The sequence below is a fragment of the Papio anubis genome, chromosome 9 (genome assembly GCF_008728515.1).
Source record: "Papio anubis isolate 15944 chromosome 9, Panubis1.0, whole genome shotgun sequence".
In the NCBI taxonomy this organism is placed as follows: Eukaryota; Metazoa; Chordata; class Mammalia; order Primates; family Cercopithecidae; genus Papio; species Papio anubis.
Window position 1 is genome coordinate 82,169,130 of NC_044984.1, and position 25,333 is coordinate 82,194,462.

The 25,333-nt window shown below is 36.9% G+C and overlaps 1 long non-coding RNA gene and 1 pseudogene across 2 annotated transcripts in view; one reads left to right on the forward strand and one right to left on the reverse strand.

The window, feature by feature from the left end:
- Positions 1 to 4,016: 4,016 nt before the first annotated feature.
- On the reverse strand, positions 4,017 to 8,592 carry LOC110740808 (annotated as a pseudogene).
- A 945-nt stretch (positions 8,593 to 9,537) lies between these two features.
- The window catches only part of LOC103875934, a 29,707-nt gene continuing 13,911 nt past the window's right edge, over positions 9,538 to 25,333 (forward strand). For both annotated transcript variants that reach the window (XR_004176139.1, XR_004176140.1), the window contains exons 1-3: positions 9,538 to 13,756; positions 14,507 to 14,662; positions 24,472 to 24,565. This is a non-coding gene — a long non-coding RNA (uncharacterized LOC103875934). The remainder of the gene's footprint in view (positions 13,757 to 14,506; positions 14,663 to 24,471; positions 24,566 to 25,333) is intronic.

The window sequence follows — 25,333 nt, forward strand, 5'->3', positions numbered from 1 at the left end:
AATTATTATTAAATATAGTCACATCTTTGTGCTATCAAATACTAGGTCTTACTTATTCTTTCTAACTATTTTATTTTTATACTTATTAACCACCCACACGTCCCCCACCTCCCCTGTACTCCCCTTCCCTGCCTCTGCTAGTCATCCCCCTACTCTCACTCTTCATGAATTCAATTGTTTTCTAGACTCATAGAGATACCACCTTGATGGTCCTGGATAAGATCCAGAAGAATTCTGTGGATTACCAGAGAGTGACACTTGTTATTTTATCTTACTTTCTCCCAAACAGAGTCTGTCTCTCTGTGTGCTGAGCCGCCTGGAACTGGGGATGTGGTGATGCAAGCACCCCTGAGGCTGCCATGACTGGGACTGTGCTAGGTCAGACCTGAAGCCAGCACAACACTAAACCTTGTCCAAGGCCCTACCCTTCAGGGTGGCAAGCTCCCCCAGAAACTGGGAGTATCCAGAGATGCTGTCTGGGAGCCAGAGACTGGAGTAAAAAACATGAACAATTTACCCGATGTTCTATTCTAGTGTGGCTAACCTGGCACTCAAACCACAATACAAAGTCCTTTCTGCTCTTCCCTCCACTTTCCATAGGCAGAGGAGCAGAAAAGCCTCTTCCTGTGGCCCCCACCACCTCCAGTGCATAGTGAATTCTGCCAGACCACCATGGATGTTCACTTAAAGCCCATGGACTCTTCCATCAGCTTGTGGTGAATGCTGCCAAACCTGGGACTAACCCTTCAGGGCACTGCGCTGCTCTTTGGCCCAGGGAAGGTCTGGAAATCCTATCCAAGAGACTGGGCCTGGACTGAGGGACCCCAAAAGCCTGTTAATTTCTCTGCCTTACTGTGGTCAAGCTGGTACCAAATGTGCACGAAAAAGTCCCCTTTACTTTTCCTTCCACTTTTCTCCAACAGAAAGAGTCCTTCACCATACCCAGCACAACTGGGATTGTGCTGGGTCACCCTATACCCAGCAGATGTAAGAGCCCAAGGCCCACAGTGTACTCCTTGGGAATTACTGCTGGTTTTTCAGGACCAACGAGCTCTTCAGTCAGCAGGTGATGACTCCTGTTAGAACTGGTTCCTTCCCTTCAAGGCAGTGGGCCAGCATGTGTATAGAAGTGTAGTCTGGAAGCTAGGGCCTCACCACTCTGCCTGGTGCCCTATCCAACTGTGACTCTGCTGATATCCAAGATGTAAGACAAAGTCCTCTTTACTCTTTGCTCTCCTCTGTTTAAGCCGTAGGAAGGAGTCACTTTCATTTCTGTGCGCTGTACTGCCTTGGGTTGTGGGAGGGACGGCACAAACACTCCCCTAGCTGCCCCCAGCTGGTAACTCCCTAGGTCACATGCCACTCTAGTCAACTGGCTCTGAGCCGAGCCTAACACTAGGAGTTGCCTAGGAATTGCATGTTTGTGTCCTACACTGCCTTTCAAGTTTACTTTGGACCCCAGAGTTCTTTAGCCCATAGTGGCAAGGCTTGCCAAGAAATCAAGTTCCGAATGCTGGGACTAAAAATTCCTCTCTGACTAGAGCTCGTCTTAATGCTCCCTCCATGTGTGGGTGCTGACTGAGCCCAGCATGACATTATTCTCCTCTGTGACAGGGAAGCACTGAGTTCAATATAAAGACCCCCAGAGGCTGGGCTCTGCCTCTGCAAAATGCATAAATTCTCTTTCTGTGCTGCACAGTTGCTGCCAGGGTATGGGGGAGGGGTGATATCAGTAATTCAAAACTGTCTCTCCTGACCTCCTCAATGCCTCTTTTAAGGATATGAAGTTAAAGCACGATGTTGTGGTTGCTCAGTTGATTTTTGACTCTAGTGATAGCGTCTGTGCGCAGATAGTTGTTAAAATGTGATGTTCCAGTTGGTAGATAAATGGTGTAGGCTTCTATTCTGCCATCTTGCTTTGCCCTCCTCCACAGTTTTAAATTTTATTCACTACCCCCTAGTTATTAATTTTATAGCCATCTTCTCCTTAAGAGTATGTTCCTTTCTTATTTTTAAATATTAGTCACACCCCTTTAAAGGTTTTAATGTTCTATTTTTCACATTTGTATTCATCCATTCTCATGCTGCTAATAAAGACATACCCAAGACTGGGTAATTTATGAAGAAAAAGAGGTTTAATGGACTCAGTTCCACTTGGCTGGGGAGGCCTCACAATCATGGCAGAAAGTGAAGGAGGAGCAAAGCTTTACATGGTGACAGGCAAGAGAGCGTGTGCAGGGGAACTCTCCTTTATAAAACCATCAGATCTCGTGATACTTACTATCATGAGAACATATGGGAAAGACCCACTCCTATGATTCAATTACCTCCCTCAGGGTCCTTCCCATGACACATGAGAATTTTAGGAGTTACAATTCAAGCTGAGATTTGGGTGGGGACACAGCCAAACCATATCAACATTTAAGTCTTTACTGTTCCTACAATTATTTTTTCTGTATAATATGAACCAGAGTAATTTTTCTTCCATTTGAATAAATTGTTCCAGCATTATTTATGGAATAATCCAGTCGTACACAGATCACAATGCTGCTTGATTTACATATATTCATAATATTCCATACTGTTTCCAATGGTGAATTTGTCTTTTCCTGCATTGAGAATACATTATCTTAATCATTGCAGCTTTAAGCTAATTCTTGGCCTCTAGTAGAGCAACTCCTTCCACCTCATTATTCAAAATTGCGTTGACTCTTCTTGGTTCTTTCTTCACTCTTTCATATAAAGTTAGATGTCAGCTTCCTTAAAAATTCCTGTTGGATTTTCTTTCTTTCTTTCTTTTTTTTTTTTTTTTTTTTTTTGAGACAGAGTCTTGCTCTGTCACCAGACTGAAGTGCAGTGGTGTGATCTCAGCACACTGCAACCTCCACCTTCCAGGTTCAAGCAATTCCCCTGCCTCAGCCTCCCAAGTAGCTGGGATTACAGGTACACACAACCACGCCCAGCTAATTTTTTGAATTTTAGTAGAGACGGGGTTTCACCATGTTGGCCAAGATGGGCTCGATCTCCTGACCTCGTGATCCACCTGCCTTGGCTTCCCAAAGTGCTGGGATTACAGGTGTGAGCCACAGCGCCCCGCCTCTGTTGGAATTTTAATTGGAATTGAATTGAATTTGTAGATAATTTTGAGGAATTATCAACATCACTCTGTTATTGTAATTTAATTCATGAACACTCTCTCTATATGTACATACACACACTGGTCCATTTTTTAATATATATTTTCAGTGTTTTATAATTTTTCTCCAGAATGGTTTTGCACCCCCCTTTTTTTGGGGGGGGGACGGAATCTCACACTGCTTTGTCACCCAGCCTGGAGTGCAATGGCGTGATCTCCGCTCACTGCAGGCTTCACCTCCTGGGTTGACACAGTTCTCCTGCCTCAGCCTCCTGAGTAGCTGGGACTACAGGCGCCTGCCACCACGCCTGGCTAACTTTTTGTATTTTCAGTAGAGATGGGGTTTCACTGTGTTAGCCAGGATAGTCTTGATCTCCTGACCTCATGATCCACCCGCCTCAGCCTCCCAAAGTGCTGGGATTACAGGCTGCCCATCTTTAATTAAAAATAAGAGGTAACATTGGTTTTGTTCCATTGAGACTGGAATTTTTATTTTGTTTGCTTTTTTTTATTATTATTAGTGCCTAAAAATCCCTTTTAATAATTTGTCCATAGATGCTCTTTTAAGTTCTACATAGATAAGCATGTCTTCAAATAGGCATATTGTTACTGTTTTCTTCCCAGTTCTTACCTCTCATATCTTTTCTTGGCTCTAGTAAGGACTTCATAGTTTTTAACTGTAAGCACAATGTCATCATCTTCCTGACTCTAAGGAAAACTCTAAAATTTAATAATTGATTGTGATTTTTTTTTTTGATTGGTATTGTTTGCCAAGTTCCATTTTTCTTTTTTATTTATTTTTTGTTCTGTTTTTTTTTTTAATTTTTCTAGTTCCCTTTTTCTTTTCTTTTTTTTTTTTCTTTCAGAAAACTGACTTTAAGATTTATTTTTCTAACTTTTTTTCAACAGGGAAAACAACACACTCCTCGGGGAAAGGTGAGGGGTTGAGAAGACAGGCCCTGGGTAAAAATTCTTATGCCAGCACCTGGAGTCGATAGGCCTCCCTAGGAGAGAACACAGGCACTGCCGCACCGCCACAGGGCACAGCTGCTGTCTGGGGTCAGCAGACCAGTTCGCAGCCATGCAGGGTTGCTATAGATCCAAGTCATAAAAATCTTCCAACTCCTCATGAAACAAGTCCCACTCATCGTCACAGTCTTAGTTCATCATCCCCACTTGCAGCCAAAAGCATAAGCAACAACTCGCCCAGCTCAAAGGTGACAACCTCTTCTTCATCGTTGTCAAAGGGGCTGCTGTTCTCTCTTTCCCCAATGAGTTCCCAGAAGTGGTTCCTTCACTGGGCCGGGTATCTGCTTGATGTTCCCACTTTCTGTCTCTTTGATTCCTCTCTATGGCCATCAGGGTACACATGCTTGTTAAAACAGCTCCCTCCAAATGGGCAGCTCCCATGTCCTTCATCAAAATACCTGCACGCCTTGTTGCTCATTGCCTGTTTATATTTCACAACGAGTTTCTGCTTCTCTTCTTCCTCCTCCACCCAGTACTCACTTGGAATGACAAAGTTAGATGAGATCCGGCATTCTGGGCAGGACTTTATGATCTTGCTCTCAAATTGCTTAGCACTCCTCCACTTGCGAATGCACCTGAGACAGTAGGTGTGGCTGCAGTTGGAGAGGATCCCGAAGTGGTGCTCTCAGGGGTTGACTTTCTCATAAATCACCTCCATGCAGATTCCACACACGATTTCCTTGCTGCGCTGCATGGCAAATGAGAGCTCCATGTCCTTCTCATGGGCCTCAATGCACGATTTTATATGCTGTGGTCTCTGGGCAGCATCCATCGGATGCAAGACCTTTATCTCAAAAATCAACACAAAATGGATTAAAAACTTAAACATAAGATGTGAAAATGTAAGATTCAAAAACTACTAGAAGAAAGTATGCAGCCCGGATCTGCCGGGGCAAGCCTGGATCCTGAATTCACTAGAACCTGAGGCCTTGGGGGCTGGCCTGGTACCAGGGTTCACTGGGGCAGGTCTGGTGCTGGAGGAAAGTTAGGTGCTCACTTTAATCTTCTTTTCCCACACAAAGGGTATCTGTCTCTGTCTGTCTCCATTCTATACTGCCTGGGCTTAGGGGAGAGGTGACATAGGTAATGTGATTATATCTTTCCTAATCTCTTCAATGCATCTTATTTCTGTTCTCCATCCAGGTGCTGTAATAGCTCACCTGGATTTCTTAGTTCATGTGAAAGTATTTTTGTGCATAGATAGTTATTCAGATTGTTGTGTTTCTATGAGGGGGTGAGTGCTGGAAGTCCTATCCACCATCTTGCTGATGTCTCCTATAAAGTGATTTTTTAAAAAAGTTCTCAAACAAACCAGCATTTTCTCTAAAATCATTCTGACTGATTATATTAAACACAATTTAAGGTGAATGTCCAGCACATGAGCCACAGACACATAGAACTGCTCTCACATCTGTGGAGCTGGGACCATACAGTCAAGTGATGCTGATTTATCTCCAATTATCTTAGCCTCAGCTGTGTGTACTTATGGAGGACATTTGAGACAAATGTCCTATATGGAGGCATATCTCCTATATCCTCCATATCCTATATGGAGGCATATCAAATGTCCATATTTGGAGGCATATCTCCAAATATGAATTTGAGTCCTAAACACTGCTTATCTCCTACTGTCAACTCTAACTGAAAATATGTAAACTTGACACCTAAAGAGGTCACATTTTTCCTTTATACAGAAAAGCAAAGGAAATTGCTTATAGAAACACAAAGAATCAAATATAGGAGATCATACAGCCTCTGAAAGAAAACCCCAGAAGAAAATACTTGCCTTACTTACTCTAGGACTTCCAGTTCCTTGTCCCAGTCCCTCATCAGGTCAACAAACCATCTTGCTTTTCAGGTTGTGACAGAAGTCTTTAAGATATTTATGTGTTTTGTCTAATGCAATTTAAGTAGATTTCTGCTACTGTCAATCTGAGGAGGCATAAATATATGCCCATTTAGCCTACATAATTTTTTCATAACAAAGTTCATTGATATTATTGATTTCTTAACAGCACTATAATGCCTTGAGTTTGTGCTATATTTAGACAATTCCGTGCAAATTTCCCAAAATGCTATATGAAGACACATCACTGAAGAAATATCTTCTACTCTCAGGGACGTTACAGTCTAATAAGTGATTAAGAAAACATGAAGAAAACACAAAATATTTTAAGAAGTATGTTATGTAAACTTTTCTATGTAAGTATCAGCATTCCTACTGCTCATGTTTTCCTAAAAAAAAATTTATTTGCCCAAGTTAAAGATTCTAGCCAACTTAATACATTATTTGTGAGAGTTTTTTGATGGAGAAGAAAATAAGATAAATTTTTGTTAATTCAAAATAATATCTCCTTTATTCTGAATGTCATACTTCTGTCAAAGGCTATTTATTCATATGTACCCTCTTAATTAGCAAAAAGAATAATATCATGAGTAAACTACTTGGCAGACGAAGACTTTGAGATCCAGTAAGTTTAGGAGGGTGACATGGATTATACACCCTTCCAGTCAAGCAGTTAGGCCTACTTCTGTGCCTTCTGTATCTGAGTGTAGTTGTCTCAAACACTTTAGGCAGAGTTTGTAAGTGGTTTCATCTAAAAAAATTTCCTGCTCTTTGCCTTTGAAGAACCATATTCTCCCAAATAGGACAATTATTGAAAGAGAAAAACAAGGCATTAGAAGGGCAGCATATATCCACATTAGTTTTCATGTTATGGTCTGATACCCACACTGTTCATTCGCTGTTGCATCAAGGTCTATCTGAAATACTTATTTGTTTCAACTGAGTTTGCTACAAATTAACCAAAACATAAGTAGGAAGTTAAAATTAAGCTTTCAGAAAGGGATAAGTTGTAAAATTATCTTTTGATAACTACCAAATAGAAAGAATAAAGTTAAGATCATATTCATTACTTTCAGAATATTAAGTGAACAGAAACAGAAACAAATCATTTTCCCTGGACTTGAGTCACACTCTTAGAAAAGCATCATAATATCTTTTTGTTTATTCTCAGGGGTGAGTTTAATGGTTCAGTGTATTTCTTCCGAGTTTTTTGAGGATAACTCCTATAAACTAAAAATCTAAAACAATACAATTGTAATAAAAGTCTTTGGTGTCAGAATCCTTAGGTAATTTGGACTCATCAATAAAATAAATATATTTATAAATAAAAGAAATACATTTATATTTCTTATTACCATCCAAAGGTCTATTCCCAATAAGTGTATTATAATTTCAATTAAGAACCCATTCTTTATCTAGATTTATACTCTGTAAAGTATTACGAAAATTTGTAAAAATGCCATCTGCTTTGGCTTGATTTTTAAGTTTTGATTTTGCCAAGGTATAATTTTTTCAGAAATAATGTAAGGTCAAAACATTTCTGTTGAAGATAGAGATATTTTTTAATGGAGCAATATATTTAAAACATAAAACACTCATTTTTATCAGTAAAACATTGTCCAAGTAACCAATTAAACAAAAATGAAAAAAATGAATAAGGAAAACTACAATTGGCCTTTAACATCGTCTAGTCTGCAAAATTAGTAATTATGGAGACTTGTGTAGCCAGTCATTTCTGTAACTTCTGTTCCCAGAAGTTCAGTACCTCAGAGTTATCACTAATGACCACTTTTACTCATAAAATTCTCATAACTATTTCTTCTACTAGATCTACTTTTTTTTCTAATTTTCTAATAATCCATTTCCTTGTCACCTTCACGCATTTGGTTTATATTTTGTAACATGGCAATCAATTAAGCCCAAATATCTTTTTACTGTTATCCTTTTCATTGGAAACATTTCTTTTCTGTGCATTCTCTATCTTTAACAAGCAGTTGATGGTAAATTCCAACTAATGCTAAATGCTGAGTCAAATCAGATTATAAATGTGACAAGAACAATCTAATTGTTAGTTCTCACTTTCTTCTTCTCCTACCACTGCCTGCGCCTGAAACCCTTATATCATAAGGTATGGCCAAATTTGTTGTATAGCCTCACTGACTGATACATCATGAGTTCCTATGTCTCAGAATCTCAGGACAAAAGCTTCTTAATTATTATTCCCTGTCTCCCTGTGGTGATATTACCAAATCTGTTGTTCTTGGACATCATTTTTGGGATTATAGTGTAGGAGCATTATAGTCACAGCTGAATAGTTTACAGAAAACCCAAAAAGATATCCTTTGTATGTATATTACCTGTGTTGTCATTGACACCTTCAAAGATTTGGCTGCTTTGGTAAACTACGTAAAATTCTGGACAATTTCAAACTGTCAATATATTTTCACTGTAGCCAAATGTGTTCTATTATTGGCTCTGCATGATTAAATAACATCTGCAAAAGTCCTTATGTCTCTTTGACATTCCATAGGCCTTTTAAAAAATTATCAGGCCGGGCGCGGTGGCTCAAGCCTGTAATCCCAGCACTTTGGGAGGCCGAGACAGGCGGATCACGAGGTCAGGAGATCGAGACCATCCTGGCTAACACGGTGAAACCCCGTCTCTACTAAAAAGACAAAAAACTAGCCGGGCGAGGTGGCGGGCGCCTGTAGTCCCAGCTACTCGGGAGGCTGAGGCAGGAGAATGGCGTGAACCCGGGAGGCGGAGCTTGCAGTGAGCTGAGATCCGGCCACTGCACTCCAGCCTGGGCGACAGAGCGAGACTCCGTCTCAAAATAAATAAATAAATAAATAAAAATAAAAATAAAAATAAAAAATTATCATTCACTACTATGCAGCCACAGAAAGGAACGAAATCATGTCCTTTGCAGGGACATGGATGGAGCTGGAAGCCATCATCCTCAGCAAACTAATACAAGAACAGGAAACCAAATACCACATGTTCTCACTTATAAGTGGGAGCTGAATAATGAGAACACATGGACACAGGGAGGGGAACATCACACACTGGGGCCTGTCACGGGGTTGGGGGAGGGAGTGCATTGGGATAAATAGCATGTGAGACTTAATACCTAGGTGATGTGTTGATAGATGCAGCAAACAACAATGACTCAAGTTTACCTAGGTAACAAACCTGCACATCCTGCACAAATATCTTGGAACTTAAAATTTTAAAAATGTTAAAAAATTATCATTCGTGTCTTATATTCCTATCCTTTCTCTGTTTCATTAATTATTGTAATACCTTAAAACTTTCATTTTTGAATAAATTTTTCAATCTCTTTATAGAATTGTCAGAAATCATTTTAACTTCTGAACATCTCTATAACAGGAGACCAAGTATATAAAAGAATCCTTAAAATATTTTCAAGAAGTCCTTGGGATATTTTTTCTTCTCTATATTTAAATAATAAAGTGAATCACAACACAGAATATGTAATATCTATTACATAATGTTTCCTCTTTTAAAAGTATGTATATTTTACTAAAACCTCGTGATTTATGACTGCAATAGTATATCAAAATTCATCTAGCAAGGAAGCATCTAGAAATTGTATAGAAGAGCTGCCAAAGCTCAAGCTTAATTTTCAGTTTTCAATTTTAAGCTATTTTTTGAAAAGTGTAAGTAGGAAAACATGTAAGATTTTAAAAGCCATAGAATTCCTAAAATGATTAAATAGCATTAGGCCAGCCATTGGCAGTAGCCAAAGGCAAAGAAAGAGGTATGCTAATAAATTCAGAAAGCAAACAGTAAAGTCAAAACATTTTATGAATCAGTATCTATAGTCTGTACTAAGGAGTATCAAAGATTTAGGCTGGCAAAGAAATACAGAGAGCAAATAGATTTCCTAGAAATCTGGAAGCCTAAGACTTGGACAAGAAGCAGCAGGTCATCCTGAAGGGGATCTTGAAAACCAGAAAAGGCTCCAGCAAAAAGAGTGAGAAACAAAGCAAAGAGCCAGAAGAATAAAAATGGACAGACGCTGAAAGAGCAGGTTTTGCATGAGGCATCTTTTCTCTGCTTATTAGGATCTTCAGAAGAAAAGAGCAAATGGCTTTCAGGCAAAGCATGAGGAGCCAAAGGTTATTAATTCTCTGCTTTATAAGCTATACTCTCATTCTTTTCTTCAAAGGCCTAACATCTTTGTCACTTGTAAATCTAAAGACTTACACTACAGATTCTGCAAAGGTGTCCAAACCAACTCATTAAGGATGAAATTATTTTGTGTGAGTAGAACTTCACTGTATACTATCAAAGTAATGTAAAGGCAAGTGAAAAAAGTGTATACCTAGTTGCTTTTCTTTTTTTCTCATACTCGAGTGAGGAAACGTTTTTCAAATCCACAACAAACTGTGAGTTAGCAGCTAATACTTGATTTACGGTATGGTGGGAGAGGTCCATTTTATAGACATTACTGTCTACTACAGGGAATATAGGATTATTTTTCTGCTTAGAAATGTCAGTTTCTCAGCTTCTTGAGGCTGCTTTGAATTCCCTTAGCTTCTGCAGTGATACTGGTGTTGTTTATTCTTCCTTAACAGGCAGGGGAAAGGGCGAGGACACATGGTGGTCCCCAAGAGTCCTTATAATTGTGTCTGCAAACAAAAAGCCAGTTTGCTCAGTTTCCTCACCTGGGCACCCTCCCACCAGGTCAGGTAGGAGTTAAAGTAACTCCAAGCATTGTCTCTCCATATTGCATTTGCCAAAGTCAAACGGTCAGGGAGTCGAGATCTCATGAGAATTGCTTACTCAGACCACTGATATTGACAGTAAATAACATATACGCTCTTTCGCAAAGGGGGAATTTTTTATATTTCTTATTACCATCTGAAGTTCTATTCCTAATCTTATACTTGCAAAGGATGTTTATAGTGCCAATGTGTCAGAGAAGCTGTGAAGCTAAACATTTACCTTTGGTAATACATGACCTTCTCAAACTGGATTCCACGAGAAAATTAGCTCAGTAGGAGATTATTTGATTGGCTGTTTTCTCAGTTTTCCAGTTTCACATACCACCATACCACAAGCATAGGAGAAAAGAGAGTTCATGACATATAATAAGTGCATTGGGGCAATAGGGTTTAATTCTCCCACAGAATCCCTTTGGAGAAGGGCAGCACAAAGCCTCAAGGTTCACATGATTTTCAAGAACTGTGAAAGGCAGGAGATTTTATCCTACTTGCAAGCTAACAAATTCATTTGCCACAGTCATTTAGATGCTGGCATAAGAGATGAGACTCCTGGATCAGAAGCATAGGACTTTACTACTCACAGCACAGCAGGCAGCATTGGTTTCATGTTTGCATTGTGATCCTTCACCCTCTAAGTTTCACGGGGATAATGAGGAGTAGTCCAAATGGGTGTACACATTCTCTAGGTCCATGTAACTGCTAAAGAACTCTAAGGTTCAGAAACCCTAATTTTTGAAATGGTCTGCTAGCATATCTGCCCAATCTTTTACCCAGAGAAAAATATTGTCTTTACTATCTTGGCTAGGGGAAAATTTAGCCTTCTGCTCCAGAAGGAGACACTATCTCTGTCTTCTGAAACTATTTGTTATATCAATCTCCTTGCAAAAAAAAAAAAAAGTTCAGAGCAAAAGTCTTCAAGGCATCTTCACAAGACATGCAGAAACTCAAGCAACCCATGGAGAATTGTTGCCCATCAATGATCAGCCTCACAAAATCAAAGATGTTTCAGTCCCATGGGTACACTTCCCCCATTCTCTGATAAAAGAAAAGCGATACAAAGAGGAGTAACTGTAAGTGAATATCAGTCATGGCAAATAGTCTCTGTGCAGAAATTGTCTCTTACTTGAAGTAACTGAGAAACAAATTAATCTTGGTAAATCACGTAGCAGAAAAGTTCAGGTTGGTATAGATAGTGTGCACTCTAAACTATGTGTATTTTTTAACCTCTTACCAAGAACAGCCACCATACTGTATGAATAAATGAAACATTAGAGATAGCCTTCATAAGCCTACAGTGTTTAATTTCTTGATTTGGGGGCCTATGACACAGGATTGCAGCTGTGCTAGTCATCAAGAGTCTGAGAACTGTACACAGTTTTCGCAGCCTCTGCAGGCCAGCAGTGAAAGAAATCAAGTCAAATTTCGTGTTACTAAAGGACCCTTGGCACAAAACTTGTCAGTTACACTGGGAGTCGGGGGAGAAATTTATTACAATTTCAGTTTCTGCTGTAAAATTTTCTTTGTGGTATTTCCCTTTTTGGTTAATGAGTGAGATGTCTGAGAGAATTCTGAAGCCTGGGACATATGTCCCATAATATAGTGGAACACACAGGAGTTGACCCTCATTGCTAAAAGATTAAACAAATAAAATTAACACAACAACTAACATATGAAAATAGTCCTTGTATTGAACCCCTCAGAAAATGTTTTAAAGATGTGAATTAAACGAATCAAAACTGATTAATGAAATTCTCTCATTATAACTTTGTTAACATATCCATTTAAATGGCAAAAATCAAACCTCAAATATGTATATATTTGAGAAATATATTTGTTTCTAACAGCCTGAACTACCTCACATATTCTCTTTGGAAAATGACAACATAGAGTCATTAAAAGCATCCTTAGTTAAAAATTAATGTACCTCCTTCAAGCTCCTGATATTGGCTGTAATTAAATACCACATAGAAAAGCAGCAGTTACTGCCCTTGTGAATCTATTAGTTTGAATCATTTTTTCATTCAATGTGAAATTTCATTGTCAAAATCAAGTTAAAATAACTCAAAGGGAGTATTAAGTTGATTCAGCCAACTCTTTTAAAATAAATATAATTCTAATTCTCTAATATTTAGGATTATCTTTATCATTTTAAAATTACTTCCCTCTTAGTTACTGTTTTGTTATCAGAAACATATATAGGTAGATAAAATCCAAAGATAAGCTGTTTTATGTTTACATAAATATACTATTGATAAATTTGTCAAATCTATAATCAAATCATTAAAATAATATCAGGAAACAATTAAGAACTAGAAAACAAATGAAAATGGTATACAGGCAAGTCATATATATCTGACAATCTATGCAATAAACCATACATAGCCATACATATGAGCACACACTCATTTTGATTTATACACACTTCTAACAAATTTAGGTATGTGGTTTTCAGGATTGCAAAAAGATCAAAAGATCAAAATAGTAATAGAGAAAATCATATTGCAATGCAGACAAGTGAAAATGAAATAAAATAGACCAACAAGCACATGAAAATGTTCTCAACATACTTAGCATGACAGAGAATTACCACAGGACCCAACAATCACAAATCTTGCTATATACTGAAGATAAATGAAAATAGTCCACACAAAACATTATACATGAATGTTCATAGCAGAATTCTTCATAATAATTGAAAAATGGGAAGAACCCAAATGTCCATCAAATGTTGAACAGGTAAATAGAATGGGTACATCAACACAATGGAATATTATTTGGCAATAAAAAGAAACTAAGGACTGATTCATAGTACAATGTGGAAAAACCTTGAAAGCATCATGCTATGTGAAAGAATGATGTCATAAAAGCCCACATAATGCTTGATTCCATGTATATAAATGTCTACAAAGGCAAAGCTACAGAGACAGAAAGTGGATTATTGGTTGCTAAGGAAAGACTAGGGTAGTTGGGAGTAACCCAACTGACTGTTAAAAGGTTAGTACTAAAGATTTTCTTTTGGGGATGGATCAAGTTGTTTTAAAATTGATTGAGTGCTGGATATGGTGACTTGTGCCTGTAAACGCAGCTATTCAGAAGGCTGAGACCAGAGGATTGCTTGAGTCCAGTTCAAGACTGGGCTAAGCAACAGCAGAGTGAGACCCCATCTCTACCAAAAAAAAAAAAAAATTGATTGAGGTCATAGTTGTGTATCTCTGTGACTATACTAAGAATCATTGAATTATACAGTTTTTAAGTGGATAAATTGTATGGCATGTGAATTTATCCCAACAAAGCTGTTGCAAAATAAATAAATAAAAATAGATTACATTACAAACAACAACAAAGGACACCATTAAGCTCTCTCTGTCCTTTGTCTAATAGAGTTTCCAAAGGCAAAGCATTTCTTCTATAATTGTATATTTCTGTTAAAGAAAATAATAATTGTTCTTTGCTATAAAATATTTCTAGCATCCCTTATACAATTAATGTAATTTTTAAAAACACCACCTTAATCGTTGTGAGTGAATTGAAAAGAAAATATCTACACATTTCAAATAAGATATTTATAACTATCTCCTAAATAAAACCATATGTACTCTACTTCCCAAGAATGTATAATAGAATATATTATTAATTATACTGCCCCTCTAGCAGTAAAAAAATATGTAAAAAGAAAAATGTTTGATGATGGTATTGTGTACATTTTTGTATATTCTATTGTAACTATTTTATTTGCTTCTCTAGGCTTTTCACTGAAAAGAATGCCAAATACCTCTGGAAGTAATAAAGAGACTGAACTAATCTAAAATTCTGTTTGAAACACTCAAGTCACTTGGAACCAATATATGTTATCATTATCCCATTCCAGTCTATCCTCATTCCTGTCCATCCTCAATTACCGTAAGTAAATGATACAGTGTTAGGAAAACTAGCCTTAGCAATTTCTGTAACACAGCATGCTTAATGTGGTTCCCCATAAACTCTATCCTTTAAACATTTGTTAACTCAGCTTCCCTTAGTCTTTCTTTTAAGTGATTGAAATGGAGCAGTAGACACAGCTACTGTGTATTAAAATGCACAGTGAAGTATGATTCTTCTTTTACCAATGTTTTGCATTATTTAAGGATTGGAAGCATGGAAGAAATTTGCATATTTTAGAGACTATTAAGTAAGGATACATGTTTCTGAATAGATTGTAAATATATCTATAGGAAATAGCACCCTAAACCTAATATACACACCTGCACATGCACACACACACTCACAGACAATATGCTCACACACACACACGTACAGCCATTGAAAAGAAGTAAGAATCTCAAAGGATGGGACCACCCCTGAGAGTAAACCAGGCTGCTGTTCCCCAGGCTGGAGCACTGACAGAATCTATGAAGTTTTCAGCCTGAAATAGCTCATGGCACCTGCAAACAGCTTAGAGCCTGAAACCTATCAAGCACTTGTCTGTGCTCTAAGGATAAGATCTAAAAAGGAGAATCAAAATCATTTGCTCAGAGAACTTTTATTTTCATAAGAAGAAAAGGACATTAAACAAATAAATACACAACACACCCTACCAAATGCCTTAATAGTATGAAGAAATAAAGCAAGGAAAGAGAATGGAGAACAATGAAATGTGTGTGTGTGTGTGTGTGCACGCTCGCATGTGCACACACACTAATGCATATAGGGTGCACAAGAAAGACTACCAGGAAAAGGGGTTATCAAAGTAGAAATCTGAGTAAAATGAGAGAGTGAGAAATGCAACACCACGGAGGAAAAAGATTGAAGGTAGTGAGGAGTGCAAGTATAGTCTTTTTTTTTCTATAAAACATTGATTTTTAATTTTGTAATTAAAGTGACATAGCAAAATAAGAATGTTTTTACTTCTAACTTAAATATCTTAGTCAAAGTTGCATCAGAAATCAAATACTTCTTGGACCTTTTCCAAAAGACTTATTAATTACCATTATAGTTGTTATTATTATACAGTAACACATTGCTTAAAATACATTATAAACCTTGTTTCTTTTTCTTTATATATGACATATAAAATTATGAATTTTGTAACATGATCCATATTTGAAAACATTTTAAACAGCATGACGACTCTCACAGAAAATGCCACTGGAATCACATAAAATGTTCAAATGCTTGAAATGTTTCCAATTTTTGAAACTGCCACGCACAATGCTTAACACATATTAGGTACTTCACTTTGTTCACTCATTCTCTCATTTACTCATGTATTTATTCTAAGAAATTAAGGATTAAGGAGAAATTGTACTATAACAAGAATTACAAACACAATTTTTTACCAACACATTTGGCATTTTGACAAAGACTTTGGTAATGGAGTGTGGAGAAGTTGAGAGGATGATGATCAAGATTTCAAACTGCGTGGCTAAATTCTATCAAATAAAGCCCTGGTTAAATACTCAGTGCATTTCTAAGTCCAAAGCCTTCATGGCAGAAACAAGATTGGATTTCTTAGGTAGAAAGGAAGGGCATTGTCACCAGAATCAGCAATGGAGAAAGTAGCTGAAGGTGAAATCAACAAAATATCAAAAAAAAGTATAAAGCTATGATTAAGATTTTGTTCTAAGTATAATGACAGAAGAATTGTAACAGCTTTTAGAGGACAACTGATACAAATGAAACTTCACTTTTAAAAGATTATGCTGGCAATTTTGTGGAGAATAGACTCTAAGACAAGAGTGGAAAAAGGCAGACCAGTTAGATGAAGACCTGGGCACACAAGAAGGATAGCTTGAATTAGGATTCAGAGGTAGGATTGACAAGAAAAGTCAAGCTGGGAATATATTTTGTATGCTAGCTCAGCATCGCTCATTGATAAATTGGAAGTGAGTAAATGAAATAAATAAGAAATTACACATTTTCTCCCATGGCCAATTGAGTGAAGGAGGGTGCTATATACCGAAATGGAAAAAACAAAGAAGAATGCATTCAAGGAACTGAGTTAATCAATAGTTCTTATTAGCAGACATTCAAGTAACAATGTTGAATAAGCAATTGGATACATGTCTGGGATGCAAGTAAATGTTAGGATTCAAGACAGTTTTACAGAACATCAGTTTATGGTTGATACCTTTGTTAGGGAATAATCTAAGCTATATTACAAAAAGATCTAAAAATATAATGACAGAAGTTAATTTCACTTTCATATAAAAGTCCAGTGGCAAGGGGCTACCCATGTAACTCTTGAAATTAGTATATTTCTAATGAGGCTTACTTGATTGGACTCACCAATCTTAGGCAAAGCTGCTGCTATTTTAGAGAGAAGGAAATTCCTTTCCTGATTTGACCCAGAGTGCATCTCTTTGTCTTTGAACCATAACCACTTTTCACATAGCGAGTCCCATCATCAAATTCAGTATCCTGTTGTTACAGCACTTGGGTGTTCAAACTTATACATCTATACAGTGCCAGACTCTGTGGTAGACTCTGAATATACAATAAATAAAAGAGAATTGGTGCTTGCTTTAGAGAGAATGAAATCTACAAGGTACACGGAATAACATCAAAAAGTGATTCAGTCTACAGGAGAAGTACAATGTTTAATAAAGATACCTAGGAGAGAAATGCCCTTAAGCTCAACTTTCAGGTTTCAACTTATAGACCCCTACCTGCTGGCTTATGAAATCCTTTGTTTTACAAATTAAGACCTTCCTATCTATCCTATATCTGGTATTTTTCTTAACAAGTGGTACATTTCATCATAGAATACCACCCCATTTGGTCCAAGTGAGTTTCTTTCTTTTTCTCAGAATAGACCAAAAATTATCATCTTATATTGAAGCTTGAACACTTAAGAAGGAAAAGGGTTATATCACAAGCGGCTTACAATAAATATTGTATCTTGTCTACTTTTGAGGCTAAGTATCAGCTTCCATAATGACTTACTGGAATACTGTTTGGTAAATATTTTCTTTTTTTTTTCTCTTTCCAACTTTTATTTTAGGTTCAGAGGGTAATTGTGCACATTTGTTAAGTAAGTAAATTGTGTGTCACAGGGGTTTGATGTATAGAGAATTATGTTACCCAGGTAATCAACATAGTACCTGATTCGTAGTTTTTCAATCCTTACCCTCCTCCCACCCTGTACCCTCAAGTAGGCCCCAGTGTCTGTTGTTGCCATGTTTATGTCCATGACTACCCAACATTTAGCTTCCACTTATAAGTGTGAACGTCCTGTATTTGCTTCTCTGTTTCTGCATTACTTTGCTAAGTATAATGGCCTCTAGCTCCATCCATGTTGCTGCCAAGGAAATGATTTCATTCTTTCTTATGGCTGCATACTATTTCATGGTGTATATGTATCACATTTTCTTTATTCAGTCCACTGAATATTTTGAATATAACCCCTGCCTATGCACAGTACTCACAAAATATATATGAATGTAATTGTAACTGTCATATGGAAGACCATGTTAAAGCATTAATAAATTCACTATAGCTTTTTGATAGCATGCAATTGTTCAACCAAAATGGTACATAAACGGCAAGTATTGATTTTGCTGTTTATATTTGTGTTTATTATAGTCTATTCTTCCCAGGGCAGCCAAAGTAAATACATTAAAAATACATCCAAATCATGCATTCCACTCAGAAGACTCAACTGACTTCCCATCTCATTTTATAACCACATGATTTCTACTTGTTCCCACATGATTTCTACTTGTTCCTGCATTCCTCATCTCTTTCTATTCTCTCTCTTGTTCACATGATTCTGGTCATATTGGACATAATGCAGTTCCTCAAGCTAAGCAAGTTTCAGTCTCTTGCAGTCACTGTTCTCTCTAGAATGTTCTTCTCAAAGATAGTTAGCTATCTTTCTCCCTCACATTCTCATTACCTTCTCTGACATACAAGAAAATACTGTTGGAATCCCATCCAGACCCCTTTGACAGACTGCAGCACCATCCTCAGCTGCTGTTGGTGTTGACTGAACAAAAACGTACACCTGACCCTCATTTATCCAGACCATTGATCTCAGCCAAAAGAAGGGGCCTTCCCTCTAGATCATGCCACACCACCTCAGCAAGCAACCAAATGACACAGACTACCTCAAGAAGGGACGGATTCTGCAGTACCATTGCTGCTCCAGAATTTCCTGTGGTTTACCTGAAAGTCTCCAGCCAAGCCCACATTCTTGCTGATCTTTCACCCAGCTCTCTCCTGTTTGCCTCATTTCCCTTGTGCTCATAATGCTTTTCCTCTAATACATCTTTTGAATATGAATCTCCAACCCAGGCTGTACCTCTAGGAAACAGACCTAAGAGTTGCCTTCCTTAACCACCACACACCCAAGATCTCCCTGTCTCTCTTATCTTACTTTACTTTTTACATAGCACTGATTGCCATATTGCATAAAATGTTTTTTTTGCATAATATGTTTTTATGATCTATTTTTGTTTATTCACTTTTTCTTTTGTAAACTCCACGTGGTCAGGGACTTCTTTTGTTTACTATATTCCCAAGCCTACTAAAGGACTTACTTATTATAATTACTCAATAAATATGCATTGCTGAATGTATGAATAAATGAAATGAGACAATGAATATATTTTATCATTACCTCAAGATGCCTTGGCCGGGCGCAGTGGCTCATGCCTGTAATCTCAGCACTTTGGGAGGCCAAAATGGGTGGATCACTTGAGGTCAGGAGTTCAAGACCAGGCTGGCCAACATGGTGAAACCCCATCTCTACTAAAACTATAAAAAATTAGCCAGGCATGGTGTAATCCCAGCTAGGCTGAACTAGGAGAATCACTTGAGCCCAGGAGCAGGAGGTTGAGGTGAGCCAGGATCGTGCCACTGCACTCCAGCCTGAGTGACAGAGTGAGACTCTGTCTCAAAAAAAGAAACCAAAAAACCAAAAGTGATGCCTTGCTCTTGAAAACACTGGGAACCAATGACCTGAATTAATTTCATCTACAGTAAATAATGACTCTGTTTGGAACCACCATGTGTTCTATGCTCTTTCAAACTACATCAACACTGGAACACTGTGAGAATTGGTTCATTAGCATGTCTTTCACAAGCCTTCCAGACTTTAAACTCAAAGTCTTTATCTTGCTGTATTTTCATAGTCAAATTTCCCTCTAGATCTCTTAATTAGCATATGTTTCTTAAATAAAAATTTATTTTTTCAGTCAGTAGTATTTTAAACTCAAATCTTAAAAGTTCATACTGAAAACAACTAAATGAAAATGTATCTATTTTAACAATGAAATCTATTAAATAAGGAATGCATTGTAACTCTAGAAGGGCCAGGGTGCACATTACTCACATTTAGTCAGAGACAATTCCTAGAAGGAGTCTAGGGAAGTTTCTGAAAATTGATTTTAAAATAAGGTAATAGTTATTTTACTATACAGACACTATTTGGCTGTAAAGCCAGCAAAGAAAAGGAACAGAGCCTACATCACAGCTTTTATATGAAGGAAATACTGAAATTGGATATGACACATCAAAAATATTTAAATAGGAAACTACAGAGACTCTGGCTGAGTTGCAGCCTCTTCAATTCACATGTTCTCTAACAGAACTCAGTCTTGATGAGTGTTTGCAGAAAATTGTCTTCATTGTCTACCACACTGCACAAAATGATCTCTAATTTGACTTTTACAGATTTAACAAGTCAGAAAGCATTTGAGGTTGCCTGCCAACTCCACAAAAGTCTTTTCATTAATCAATAAATAAAGTTTTATTTAATTTTTTCACAAAGAGAACTTTGTGGTCATGAACGCCTGCTGTCTGCTCCGTTAAAAATAAAGAAATCTTCTAAAGAGACTCTCTCAAACATATTCAAATATAGGACTTGGAAAGATATTTCATTCTAATTTAGGAGTACATAATTAATGTACTTCTTTGCAGCTAGCATTTAATGTCATTGCTTTTATGGTTTATGATGTAAAGTTTGTTTCTTTTTATTTAACAGAAAGGTCAATGTGACTAATAATTAGTAACTATGACTCTGAGAGAAGAAGACTATAATTAGACTATTTTTCAGTGAATAAAAAAGTGTCAGAAAAAAAGAAAGTGAAACATTTGTGTCAGCAAAGCTGGTTTACATAAGGACAGGAAACGTGATTATTTTATGCAGATGCACACTTAGGTGACTTTCCAATAATCTAACTTAATGATAATTTAATAATTATAAATTTACATAAAGAGCATGGTCTAGATATTCGACATAAAGCAATGGTTCTCAACCAAGAGTGATTTTGCCCATAAGAAGAAATTTGGCCATTTCTGGAAACATTTTTGCTTGTTATGATTGGAGGGGTACCACTGACTTTTAGAGGGTAAAGTCCAGGAAAGCGGCCAAACATCTTACAATACCCAGTCAGTGCCTCACAACAAAGAATTATCCAGTTGCAATGTCAATAGTGACAATTTTGAGGAACTCAAAAGTTACAAAAACTTTTGATTTTGAAATTAATAAGTAAGCTTTAAATTAGCCCAGAGTAATTGGAGCTCTATGGTGACATGGCTATCTATTGACATTGTATTGTGAGATGCATTTTGTAACCATTGTAGATTAAAACGGGAAAAATGAAGGGTGCTATACTTAAAACTGAGCATTCTGAGACAGTACTGAGATTCAGTACACTTAGATCTCATGTAAATGCCCATTGGGGCTATTCATTTATTGGGTGGGAGGCAGGATAGAAGCACTCTACCACAAACTTACTATGTAGCAGAGTTTTAGGAGCATAAATAGTTGTGAAGATCTTCATATCTTCATTGATCCAATGACATAGTCAGTGAGCAAATATTTATTGAGGGCTTACTCTATGCTGGACACTGTTCATGTTTTGGCCAAGATGGTTAACGTGATCTCTGCATAGAATTCCCTTTTTAAATACTGGTTTGCTTCATGAAAATGTTAGTTTTTCATTCAAAGTTACTGTTGTTTCTTTTGAATTCCTGTAACTGTTTTCTGCAAACATTTGGGGTAAATTCAGGGTCATTGTATAAAATTAAAAACTGATTTAGAGAAGGCTTACTTTTCACTTTTCTGGTTTCCAACGCACCCGAAAGGCTGGAAAGCATTTATGCTGACCACCAGATATTTTCTTCCTCTGGAGAGCTCCGGGCCCAAAGACAGACCAATGTCCCTATTACAGGCTGAATTGTGTCTACCCTATTCCAAAATTTATATGTGGAAGTCCTAATGCCAAAATATGTACCTCAAAATATGACTGCATTTGAAGATGGTGTCTTTAAAGAGGTAATTAAGCTTAAATGAGCTCATTGGGCATAGATTCCAATCCAATATTACTGATGTCCTTCTAAGAAGAGATTAAACCACAGAAGCAGGTACAGAGGGAAGACCATGTGAGGACACAAGGAGAAGGTGGCCATCTACAAGCAAAAGAAAGAGGGCTATAAAGAAATAATATTGCTGTGCCTTTGGTCTCAGACTTTTAGCTTCCAGAATTGTGAGAAAATAAATTGCTATTGATTAAGCTACCCAGTCTGTGGTATGTGTAGTAATGCTGTATTATGGTAGCCTTACAAATAAATAACACTGGATGGGTACTGGATGAGCAGGGACTATGAAATTTTCTGGACTTCCCCCCAGCTGAAAGTTTAAGCCTGGACAAGTTATCTAAATTATGTAAATCTCAGATTCTCTATCTGTAAAATGACTGTTAACTGAGTGATTTCATCACTTCTGAAGCTAAATTGCTACATTTTTAATTTAAAAAACAAATAATTAGAAATATTCTTTAACACGTTTCAAAATTGTTTTTAATATTAAAAAAATTTAAATACATAGCCAAACCTCACCTTTTAGAAGTCAGTGATATTAAAAAAAAAAAAATGTAGAGCAAATGACTTGAGGTTAATTACTTTTATAAGCTAACATAGTGGAAGATCTTTGAAAGTTTTACCAGTTTTAGAAGCCAGTCATTTATACAGAAAATTATTATAAATATTATTTTTACTAAGAAACATTGCCTCTGAAAATGTTACATGACCAACGAAAGAGTTAAAATTTCATAAATACTTTCTCAGATAGATTGACATAGCTTGATTAAAACAAGAAAATCTTTCAGGCATTTATATATCTCTGCTTTTCTTTGTTTAATTGCATCTTAATCTATGTACTATTTACACAGGCTAAAAATAATTAGGTGAGTAACAGCTAATGAGTTTTCCTCAGCAGGACTTTGAATAACATATTAAACAAAAATGTTAAATAAAGCGAATCCACAAAAGTAATAGGGTAACCAAAGGGAAGATTGCAAAAAGTGGCAAAAACTAATGGCACTTGAATTACTAGAGAACAATGACAAGGGACTATGTGAAGAAAGTAATTGAAGAAAACAAGTATACTTTCAAATTACCTTGCCCACAATAGCAAACACTCCAGCCATTGGTTTTAAGTATAAAGAAAATAAATTATTTACCTGCATGATATTTTATATTTTAGTCATAAAATTAAAACTGAGCCTCGTATTTTAGCTCTTGACTGTATCCAGGGGAGGGGAAACAATATGAAAAAAAAAAAAAACCCAGAAAAGAAAAACCATTGGCCCAAAAAAAACAAACCATCTGGTGAAGTCATGAATGACTGAGTTGAACAGCAGGGGAGTCTACTGTTAATCATTTTTGCAGTCAATTAAGAATTCTGTCGAGAATATATTAAAGAGTACTATAAAAAATACAGTGACCCAAATAAATTGCTTAAGGAAAAAAAATCAAAATCAGTTAACAGATATTGCATTACTTTCAACTTGAATAATTTTAAAAATTACCAGGAAAAAAAACAAGTGTTTGTTTATTGCCATGATGGAGCGATGTCCTCCAAATTTTAAGACTCCTCTACTCGATTATGTTGATGATGACATTCCAAGAGAATGGGAAAATTTTCTATGTCCTACACTTAGTAAACACCAAGAGATAATTGTTATTAATGCTTCAATTTTGAAACACAGAATAAAATCGATCCTTAGTTGTAGGTGACAAACTGTTTTGAAACTGAAAACAATTAAACGTTCTTTGTAAATTAATCTTTTATGTCGCTAGCTGTCCTCACAAATTCAATCTTTCCTTCTTTCTTGTTTTTTTTTGTTTGTTTGTTTTGTTTTGTTTTTAAAAAAAAAACACTTTATTTTAGCTTACATAGAATTAGGATACACAACTAAACTACAGATTTGACTTTTCATCCTTCCTAGCAGACATGTGTGGCCAAGGGATTAAGTTCAGGTCAAATAGGATGTAATCTCAAAAGACACATGCAAGTATAATGTCACTGCCTTAAAGATGAAGCCAGTTGTTCTGAACTTCCTTTCTTCTGCTTCCAATCCATGAGGAAGAGGATCATACCCTACGTAATGATGGAACATCAAGCAGAATATTATCCTATCCTAAACATGGATGTATGAATGACTCTCTGAAGTGGACCTAAACCACTGGTCTTGATCTCTCTCCTTTTGTGAAAATATGAGGAAACAGCCTTCAATTTCATGTAAAATAATTATTTTTGGTTCATTTGTTATAAAGATTTATCTTATATCCTACCTAATATGAAAATTTGATCAGAGATGTGAGATACCACAATAGTAAATACTCAAAATATTTGTCATTGGCTTAACAATTAGGTGGATGAAGAGGAAAAAACAGATATTAAATTGTGAGAAGCTAATAACCTATTTATTCCACAAAACCAATAGGAAAAGAAATGCAACCTGTGAGAAATTGGAACTCCAGCAACATCCACGCTGATCTTACTGCTCTAGAAAACTGATTGGAAAACTCAGGGGACTGGTGAGTGTTCATGGCTCCCTGCTTTTTTTAGAAAAGTCATTCAGGATAAAAAAGAGTTCATGTATAACAGGCCAGCTTGCAAGAAGTGATTGAAGGAAACAGGGCTTTCTTTATGGACACCTTTTCTGTCTGCAGCATTTCATCTACTTTGACTGAAAGATGTGTGGCTTCGCAGGACTAGAAAAATCAACTGCTTTTGTGCTTGAAATAGCAGAAGCTAAGCCTATCCTTCAGAGCCTTTCTTAAAATCCTCCCAGTAAGAATTTTTAGTCAAATAATAGGAGCAACCTAGGTTTGAAGTTCAGATTAACTTCCTAGTTAAAGCCTGTATTTTTAGATGACCTTTGTATCAGTCAGGGTTCTCTAGAAGGACAAATATATATATTTCCAACGGAGTTTATTAAGTATTAACTTACAAGATCACAGGATCCCACAATAGACTGTCTCCAAGCTGAGGAGTAAGGAGAGCCAGTCCGAGTCCCAGAACTGAAGAACTTAGAGTCTGATGTTCGAGGGCAGGAAGCATCCAGCACAGCACAGTAGAAAGATGTAGGCTAGGAGGCTAGGCCAGTCACCCCTTTTCACATTTATCTGCCTGCTTTATATTCTTTGGTGGCTGATTAGATTGTGCCCACCAGATTAAGGGTAGATCTGCCTTCCCCCACCCACTGACTCAAATCTTAATCTATTTTGACAACACCTTCGCAAACACACCCAGTATCAATGCTTTGTATCTTCAGTCCAACCAAGTTGACACTCAGTATTAAC